The sequence below is a fragment of the Salvelinus sp. IW2-2015 genome, unplaced genomic scaffold (genome assembly GCF_002910315.2).
Source record: "Salvelinus sp. IW2-2015 unplaced genomic scaffold, ASM291031v2 Un_scaffold7829, whole genome shotgun sequence".
NCBI classification, from domain to species: domain Eukaryota; kingdom Metazoa; phylum Chordata; class Actinopteri; order Salmoniformes; family Salmonidae; genus Salvelinus; species Salvelinus sp. IW2-2015.
The window spans coordinates 13,608-24,269 of record NW_019949089.1 but is presented as its reverse complement, the minus strand read 5'-3'; the positions used below and the strand labels follow the sequence as shown (position 1 = coordinate 24,269).

The 10,662-nt window shown below is 38.8% G+C and overlaps 1 pseudogene; it reads right to left on the bottom strand.

Moving 5' to 3' along the window:
* Positions 1–9,619: 9,619 nt before the first annotated feature.
* On the bottom strand, positions 9,620–10,439 carry LOC112079393 (GTPase IMAP family member 9-like; annotated as a pseudogene).
* Positions 10,440–10,662: the final 223 nt, after the last annotated feature.

The window sequence follows — 10,662 nt, the reverse complement described above, 5'->3', positions numbered from 1 at the left end:
CATCCGCGCGTGTCAGCGTCATACTTCTTTATTACTATGTCGCCAACAAAACAATAAACATCCAAAGAAACGTGACACCAACATAGTGCTCACAGGCAACTAAACATGGACAACTACGCACAAAAACCAACATGGAAAATGGCAACCTAAATAGGCTCCCCAATCAGAGACAACGATAAACAGCTGTCTCTGATTGGGAACCAAATTCAGGCCACCATAAACCTACTACCCCTAGATAATACAAAATCCCATAGAATAACCAAAAAACCCTAGACAAGTCAAAAAACACTAGTGAGTTGGAAAAGAGGATGAGATTGACCCTCAGCCAGCCCCAGACCAGCATGTCAGCAGCCCGAATCATCAGCAGCCTGCAGGTGGAGAGAATATGACTGTCAATGTGATAAGGATGCAACCAGTGCCAACGCCGATGGCAGTTATTCATGTGGCAGGACATAAAGTTCTTCTTTTAAGACTGTTTTCCAGACATCATCAAGTACTCATTCTGGACTGCACTGATATGGAGGGAAGCGTCGATAACCAAGACACCAGACCAGCTCGGCGGCAGAGAGACACGCAGCTGCAATCAGGTCAGTGTGGGACAAATGGGTGGACTGCCTGCCCCTGATTTACAACCCTGGGCCAACGTTACTGTAGATGTGCAGCTTACGCATTTAGTGGCTGCTGCCCTTCAAGCGCAGACATACCGTCTAAACCCGCAAAATATTTGTCCACCCACACAAGACACGATCAGGACCGCAGGTTGAAATATCAAGAACCAACTATATTCTTTGGGGACAGGTTGAAAAACATTTATGGGAAGCCACTAGCTTGCTTTTGCTAGTGAATTTGTCCTGCTGGGATTTAAACATGAATGCACAATGTCCTCTACTCCGACAATTAAAATGATAACACTACGAATAACCAACATTTAACTTTAGCGACCTTTTAACTTTCTTAGAGTATGTGGACGGTAGCAGTCCCACCTCGGCAACAGCCAGTGAAAACTGCAGGCGCCCAAATTTCAAAACAACGAGAAATACCTATAATTTTAAATCCCAACTAACAAGTATTTTACACCATTTTTAAGATAACACTTGGTTGTAATCAGCCAAAGGTTCCGATTTCAAAAAGGTTTTACGACGAACAGCACCAATAATCTATGTTAGGGTATGAGCCAAGACACAGAACAAAGACACAGCCATTTTTCCAGCACAAAGAGAGCAGTAACAAAAAAGAGAAAAGAGATAAAAATATCACGTAACCTTGATGATTTCATCAGATGACACTCATAGGACTTCCTGTTACATACAATATGTTATGTTCTTGTTCGATAAAGTTTATATTTATATTCAAAATCTCAGTTTACATTGGCGCGTTATGATTTCAGATAATGTTGTTGCGTCAAAAACATCCGGCGAATTGCGAGAGCCACATCAATTTACAGAAACACTCATCATAAACTTTGATGAAAGGATACAAGTGTTAGGCATAGTATTATTAAGATAACTTCTCTTAATTCGCAACCGCTTGTGTCAGATTTTAAAAAAGCTTCACAGCAAAGCACTACCATTCATAATCATGAGTACCAGCGGCTCAGGCCACACTAAAACAAGCCATACAGAACATACCGCCATGTTGTGTGATCAGTAAAAGTCAGAAAACAGGTTATAAAATATTCAGCTTACCTTTGATGATCTTTCTCAGAAGCACATTCCCAGGCAATCCCAGTTCCACAAAACATTTTTGTTTTGTTTCAATAAGTTCATCTTATGTCAAATACCCTCCTTTTTTGTTTAGCAACGGTTTATAGTTCACCATCGAAATTCACAAGGACGCAGACGAAAAAGTCAAAAAAAGTTTCATTACTAGGTTCATTGAAACCATGTCAAAACGATGTATATAATCAATCTTAGGATGTTTTATAAATTTCAATAATGTATTTAACGGACCAATTCCTGTCTTAGAATGAAAGGAACGAATCTCCGCAGCTCATGCGCACCGAGACTTTAGCTCAAGGCTTTCAGCCATACCCCTAAGTTCAAACCATGCTCCTTATTCGCGTCCCCTTTCATAGTAGAAGCCCTGAACAAACAGTTTTCGTTAAAGACTGCTGATCTTAGTGGAAGCCCTCCGGATAGTGCAAATCTTGACCTTTACACTGTGTATATTGGATAGCCATCACTTGAAAAACTACAAACCTCAGTTTCCTACTTCCTGGTGATTTTTCTTCCAGGTTTTCGCCTGCCATATGGAGTTTTGTTAATACTTCACAGTACATCATTCAACAGTTGTTAGAACTTCAGAGTGTTTTTCTATCCAAATCCAACTATACTAAATCATGCACTTATCTTTAGCTTCTGGGCCTGAGTAGCAGGCAAATTTTAACTCTGGGCACGCTTTTCATCCGAACGTGAAATACTGCCCCCTATCCCAAACCAGGTTGACAATCGGGCCAATGCCGATGTTCGTCTTTTTAGGTATATCGTTCCGATCCGATATGGCTCACCAATACATCGTGCATCCCTAACTATAGTCCTAATAAACCACATGAGGAGAGGGAGAGGCAGGATTGCCAAGGGCTTTAAAGTGGTACAAATAGAACCAGTTCTATTTTAGCGCCTGGCTAATGCAGATGCCGTTGACGTGCCGCAGCAGTGTCGATGCAATGATTGAATAACAAATGTATGGTGCAAATGTATTTTGCTAACGGACGGGTGTGGTCAGCATGTTAGACTGAGAGTCTAATGCATTAAATGTCATTGCACTGCACACAATTGAAATGATGCATGCCAAGATAGACCAGAGAAAAAAAGAGACTGTTGATATTGCAACCAACACAAGTCAAACGGCGGTTCACCAGTATGAACAAAATTGAAAGATCTTTTAATGTTCCAGCCCTGAAGAACTGTTGTCTGCTTAAAGGATTAACATCAGTATTTTTGCATCTGCCAATTTATGTCTGTATTCAGACGTCCCCAGAAGCTTCGTATACAGGTTAATCCTATTTTCCATAAGGTGTTGAAGGCCAGCAATTAAAGCAGAATGAGATCAAAATTAAATTTTGTTACAGAACTTGCTGTATTTGAAGCACAACTCCCTCCCAGTTTTCCCTGAGTTTGCTAACGGCAATTTAGCTCTTAATTAATATCCCTTAATATACCTAACTGTCAACTTTGTGGAAGAGATCCTTTTCTAAAGTAAAACTATAAAAGGCTGAAACCTGAACCTACAGACCCGGGTGAAACCATTTGATACTAAAGACACCAGGGAAGTTCTCTCAAACTGGATGAATGACCTTGAATAATTGAGCCCATTTGTTGTAGAAGTATGCTGGTCGATAAGTAATGCTGTTTTGCTTTAGGAAATTAGGCTTAACATGAGAAAATTAAATAATCCGGCCTACCAATAGAACGTTATCCATTAGCTATAAGCAAAGGTCGCCCTGGCACAGCAGAAGGCCTATTGGTCCACTCCTTTAAACGGCCGTGACAAATGCGTAGGGGGGTGCACAGTGTGCACTCAATGAAAATGTGTTATTTAACATGTTCTTTAAAGAAAATGAGACAAGGCCAATCAATCTCAGGTTGAAAAAATTATTAATAGTATAATTTTTCTTTTAGTAAACAGTGAAAATGGGTCCCACAGACCCGAACACCACACAAGGGCTAAACTTCTTGAATTCAATCATTATTGGGCTCAAATACATCTTTAGATTTGTGAACAGCTATCCACAACAACCACAATCAGTAAAGCGCAAATAGCTAATTGAGAGAGCAGCAGTGTGATTCACATCAACGCGTTACGTAGATATCAATAATAAGTTAAATCCGTATCGCCATAGGCTACAACACTGCTGTCATRCTTAACTCCAAGCGTTTATTCAAGTTGGATAATCTTTGGATGCCGACAGCAGTCGCACCATTGGAAGACATAGCTTGGACTGTAGCCTATAAAAGCCTATTCCTGCTTTTTTCCCCGCGATCCATCAAACACATTTGCTGTGTCATCACAGTGTCTCTGACTTGGAACAAACTTAAACTTGCACCTTTTTTCAATGCTGATTTACATGTCATTGAGAAAACAGAGAAGTGTCAAAGATTTTTTCAGCAAACCTCCTTTCTGAATTTAAAAGTAATCCTCGAAGTAATCAGTTTCTCAAAAGTATCTGCAATCCSTTTACAATATTTCTGCTAGTAACAGAACGGATTACAGTTACCGGTTTTTGTAATCCCTTACATGTAATCCGTTACTCCCCAACCCTGGTTACCCCCTAGTACCCAACAACTAGGTATATGCCCCATATTGCTATAAAACATRAGCTGCATCGCCACTTGTAGACATGACTTCAGATACCCAACAGGCAGGCAAAGGTAAGGACGTCTATAAAGTRACTATTACAAGACACAAGCCTGAACAAAATTCTTGTTGCGTGTTTTTACAAATGGGTGTTCTTTCCAAATTGACATTCAAAAAGGATGACGAGGTTTAATATCTGTCAAACTTCAGGAAAGACTGCATTTGCAATTTTATATTATACAAAGCTTTATGTAATAAGTGTATTGTAACGAGAGTAAATAACGARGATGATTAGTCACAATATTGTTTTGAACGTTGGTTTTAGACTGATGCCCGACTGAGCATTCTACTCAATGCTTCGTCAATGAGCCCTGATGGTCATTTAATCATTATAGTGGCTTGGAAATAAAATTACATTTGAAAGGAGGCAAATAATTAGGGAAGTCTTTGACATTTTGATGTTGCCAGATTGACTTTTAGCTGCAGTACAACACTAGCTAGTTAGCTAGCTTAGATTGCAGGGAAGCCACTGGATTTTAGCTAGCTAATTACAATTTMGCCATTTGTCTAAAGTAATGTTGACGACATGGTAATGCTGACAAAGTTGTTTAAGGCATTATGCACGTTCCTAAAACCGGACTAATACACTGCTCAAAAAAATAAAGGGAACACTTAACACAATGTAACTCCAAGTCAATCACACTTCTGTGAAATCAAACTGTCCACTTAGGAAGCAACACTGATTGACAATAAATTTCACATGCTGTTGTGCAAATGGAATAGACAAAAGGTGGAAATTATAGGCAATTAGCAAGACACCCCAATAAAGGACTGGTTCTGCAGGTGGTGCCACATACCACTTCTCAGTTCCTATGCTTCCTGGCTGATGTTTTGGTCACTTTTGAATGCTGGCCGTGCTTTCACTAAGTGGACAGTTTGATTTCACAGAAGTGTGATTGACTTGGAGTTACATTGTGTTGTTTAAGTGTTCCCTTTATTTTTTTGAGCAGTGTATGTACTTCAATATTAAATGCACATTCTGCATGTCTAATGTCTGACAATGAAGTCAGTAACTGAGGCCTGCACTATAAAGGCTCTCTTTTAAAACAAMAATCTTTAATTGGAACAACAAAGCYGTCTCCCTGTCTATTTAAAAATATGTAATAGAGGTTATGTAAAGTAGACGCAGGGAGTCAGGAATCAGGTGCAGTTAGTGAGTCTAATAATAACGAACATGGACCGATACAAAACAAGAGAAGCGTCTGACATGGAAACACAAACAATACTACCTGATGACAAAAGAGTGCTATATAAAGGGTAAGTAAACGGAGTAAGGAAGTCCAGGTGTGACTGATGATGAGACACAGGTGTGCGTACAGATGGGTTGCCAGGTMTGTGTGAYATGGGTTGCCAGGTGTGCGTGAAGATGGACTGCCTGGACCAGTGGTTAGTAGACCTGCGAAGTCGAGCGTCGGAGCGGGTCAGCGGGAGTAGATGTGACAGGTGACCCCAACAACAGTCAACATTTGAGCGCGTTACTGTTGCACATGAACCTATAACAGTTCAAAGACCTGAAAGACTAACCAGACAATGACAAGAATACAAATTATTCTTGTTTTGCTAGTTGCGTAACACTTGATTAAAGATTAAAACAACTTGTTTGAATAAGTATATACAGTCCTTTGAATACTGWATGATGAATATATTTTACTACAGAAAGAAAATGTTCATAAATAACCCATAAATTCTTACAATACAAAATTATGAATGCAACCTGTCAAGTGTTGGTCCCATGAGCTGAAATAAAACATCCTCGACATTTTCCATATGCACAAAAATAGTATTTCTCTTAAATATAGTGCACACATTTGTTTACATCCCTGTTAGTGAGCATTTCTCTTCTGCCAATATAATCCATCCACCTGACAGGTGTGGCATATCAKAAGTGCACCTTGTGCTGGGGACAATAAAAGGCCACTAAAATATGCAGTTTTGTCAAACAACACAATGCCACAGATGTCTCAAGTTTTGAGGGAGCGTGCAATTGCCCTCCAGTGTTACCAAGTAGACATAATTTGAGTCAATTGGAGGTGTACCTGTGGATATATTTCAAGGTCTACCTTCAAACTTAACACCTCTTTGCTTGACATCATGGGAAACTCTAAAGAAATCAGCCAAGACCTCAGAAGAAAAATGTTAGACCTCCAGCATCTTCACAAGGTCCTTTGCTGTTCTGGAATTGATTTTCCTTCGCACCAAAGTACATTCATCTCTAGGAGACAGAACGCGTCTCCTTCCTCAGTGGTATGACGGCTGCGTGGTCCCATGGTGTTTATACTTGCGTACTATTGTTTGTACAGATGAACGTGGTACCTTCAGGAGTTTGTAAATTGCTCCCAAGGATGAACCAGACTTGTGGAGGGCTACAATTTTTCTTCTGAGGTCMTGGCTGATTTKTTTTCATTTTCCCATGATGTCAAGCAAAGAGGCACTGAGTTTGAAGGTAGTCCTTAAAACATCCACAGGTACACCTCCAATTGACTCAAATGATGTCAATTAGCCTATCAGAAGTTCCTAAAGCCATGACATAATTTTCTGGAATTTTCCAAGCTGTTTAAAGGCACAGTCAACTTAGTGTATGTAAACTTCTGACCCACTGGAATTGTGATACAGTGATTTATAAGTGAAATAATCTGTCTGTAAACAATGTGTTTTGGAAAAATGACTTGTGTCATGCACAAAAGTATGTCCTAACCGACTTGCCAAACTATAGTTTGTTAACAAGAAATTTGTGGAGTGTTGAAAAACGAGTTTTTAACTTCCGACTTCAACTGTATGTGTATTCATTGTTTAATGTCTTCACTATTATTTCCACATTGTAGAAATAGTTAAAAATAAGAAGAACCCTTGAATGAGTAGGTTTGTGCAACCTTTGACTGGTACTGTACATGAGTATGATCCCTGAGATGACTAATTTAAAAAAAAGTATGGACACAATTCAGAATAACACAACGCAACAATACTTCGGAGTAGAACATTTCTATGTTGTTTTGAAGTTGAATAAGAACAATATGCCACTTGCACAATACGATAATACATTGTGTTCTCATTTAAATTCATTTCGGTCATTCCAAACCACATTTGTTAGATCCTGTTATTAATCAGTAGCAAGCTAATCAAGACAAAAGCAAGTTGACTAATAACCAATATGTCTATTAATAATTGGTATTGAAAACATGTAAGATAACAATTATCTGAGCAATTTGTTCAGAGTTTTATTGGATTATTATACCCACAACCCAATACTGTAACTTGTTACCTATATCTCCCCACACTATGGCAGTAAATTACACAGTGTCTATATTTAACTCCAGTACTACACTTAACATTCAGTAATATGAATAGCAGACAGGAGGACTCTAGCGGCTGTGAGAAGACACCAGGTGGACACTGGCTGAACAACATACTATTGAAACATGTCAGAATGTTAATCAGTTAAAGTTTGAGTGACAGCTAACCCAACAATAGATACTGTTTGTGACCACACATTACTGTATGCTGCACTCTTGTTTATAAGGGCTATTGTTCCTGTTGAGGCTGACTGACTGGTTGTGTCTGAAAAGACACTCTATCCCTATATTTTGCACTACATTTGAGCAGAGACAAATGGGCCCTGCTGTTTGAGAGGCAATGGAGGCACAGTGCTTTTACTGGTAATTCCAGCAATATCCGCCACAGTTGCTGCAGGTAGGACATGTTCTGGAATTAGAACAAGTTGTCTCCAATCAATCAATCAATCAATCAATCAATCAATCAATGTCTGGTTGTGTGTGTTTGACCGGGGATCACTTGAGGATATTATGTTCATGTTGATTAAGTAGGTCAGGATATTGTTGCCTGTTACAGCAATCAGTGGTTTATTGGTCGTTTGGTTGATTAAACAATTTTACTCCAAAATGTGTGTGAACAGAAACAATATATTCTGATAATATGACATACCACCTTAAGTGCAGCTTAAGTCACATGAATTTATATTTCAACTTCCTGCCCCTGTCACCACCACAATTGCACTATTAGGGGTGGAAAAAAAACTTCTCTCACAAAGCACAGAGATTTGAAGAAGACCATTTATACCACATTCCCACCTATCTCTGCAGAAATGTTACTCCCCTTTAGGTCTATCTTCCTTATGCTCCATCTCTTTGTTGTTGATTGCAGCTCAAAAGTCACATGATTCATAGAAAATGGGTCTGCATTAGAACTCCCTGCTCTCGTTGTGACTTAAAGTGTCAGTAATGCATCAAGTTTAGTTCATGCAACATGAGGGAATATATTGACTGTGGTCTAGTGGATAATGAGGCTTCTTTCAATTATGAGAACAATGGATCTGTGAGGTCATAAGAACAACACAATACAGAATTATAACATAGATGATGTAATTAATGACATTATGTCCAAAAGGGAAATGCTTGATGGCTGAAATAGTATTGCGAGTGTTAATAATACATCTAAGTAATACTTATTAGTGAGTGTTAAAATACATCTAAGTAATACTTTATTAGGAGTGTTAATAATACATCTAAGTAATACTTATTAGAGTGTTATAATACTCTAAGAATACTTATTTGAGTTGTATAGTTAGTTAATAATACATCTAAGTAATACTTTATTAGTGAGTGTTAATAATACATCTAAGTAATACTTTATTAGCGATGTTATAGCTCTAAGTAAACTCTAAGTGTAATAAACATCTAATAATTCTGTGATGTAATATACATCTAATAATACTTATAGGAGTGCCTCCCATCTTTTCAGTTCTTATCCTGATAAAATCTAACTCAATACAACAACCTTTTCTTGGATCAGTAAAACACAATAAAAAAACAGCTAATATTTGTTCATCAACCCCCTGAGTATCATTCTTAATGTAGGCTACAATAACAGTAGACTTATTTATTTGTTTTTTTAAAGTTTATTTGAACAGAGACAATGAACGACAAAAACACAAGACTCAGAAGTGAGAAGTGATACGTTGCAACAGATTTAGCTAACATTTAGTTTAAATTTGCCGTCTTCCTGTGTTTTAGGACCATTTTCACATTGATAGAAAAGAAAGGCAACTTTCACTCCTTATTCTCTATCAGTTCTCAATATTAGGAAGGTGTTTCCAATGTTTTGTTTACTCTGTGTAATAGAGGAGCTTTCAATATCAAGTAATGAAGTCAAAACCTTGTAGAAGGTACAGCACTGTAGCTATGGACTCTCATTGAGTATGCATCATTTACCCCAGCTCCCACTAAGCTCCCACTGCTGCACCAACTGATTACCAATGGGCCTCCACATATTCCCAAGCCGCTCCATTCAGCACCTGTGCCCATGTGGTTATATACTCAGCATTCTTTCTAGCTTCTCTTTTCCGTTTTATCCCCAGCTTCTCTACTTCTTCTCTTAGACACACTCCTTCAAACTTTGCCTTCAGTTCTTCCCTCTCTCTGCGTATCTTCTCTTCATTCTCTCTCAGGATCCTGTTCTCTCTTCTTCAATCGCTCTCTCAGCCTCCTGGAACATCTCAGTGGTGTATGGGCTTCCTCCATTCATCTTCACCATTGTTTATCTTCTCAAGCAGCTCAGGACCTGGGAGAGATTCTGATCTTTGTTTTTGAAGACATGATATCCCCCATTCATTTGGCAATGAAACTTTCCAGTTTGGGATTTCCATGCAGGAAGTCTTCAATTGTTACATCATCAAGAAGGTCTCCATGTGTGAAGACAACCATGGTGTATTTCGATGCTTCATCACCAAAAGTTTCTGGACATCTTCACAATGTTCTGCTGCTCTTCAGTGAATCCTCCCAGCTTGAGCACAACCAGAACACATGGGGACCAGGAGCGGAGAAAAGCAGGCACTGTGAGATCTCTTTCAGTGCCTCCTCCTGTGTTAACTTGGTGTCAAACAAGCCAGGTGTGTCGATGACAGCTACATGTTGCCCTCCCACCTCTCCTCTTTTCTTTTTACTTGAGGATGTCACAAGAAATAGGGACATTTTGGATTCAAACGCTTTTCTCCCCAGGATGGCGTTTCCTGTTGCGCTCTTCCCAGATCCAATCTCCCAACCAGAACAATCCGGACCTCTTATTTTGTTCTGTTGGATAAGAAGGACATGTTTTACTGTAGAAAGAAGTCTGGTGTTGATGTTCTTTCTGTTTGGTCATCTTACAGAACAGCTACTGAATATGATCAGCTCTATCTTCTTAGACATTGATGGTTTATAGAATATTAACTGTTAGCAAATTAACAAGGACATCATCTATAAATTAAGTTTCAAGCCTACATTCATTTTATTAAAATGTATTAATAATGTAATA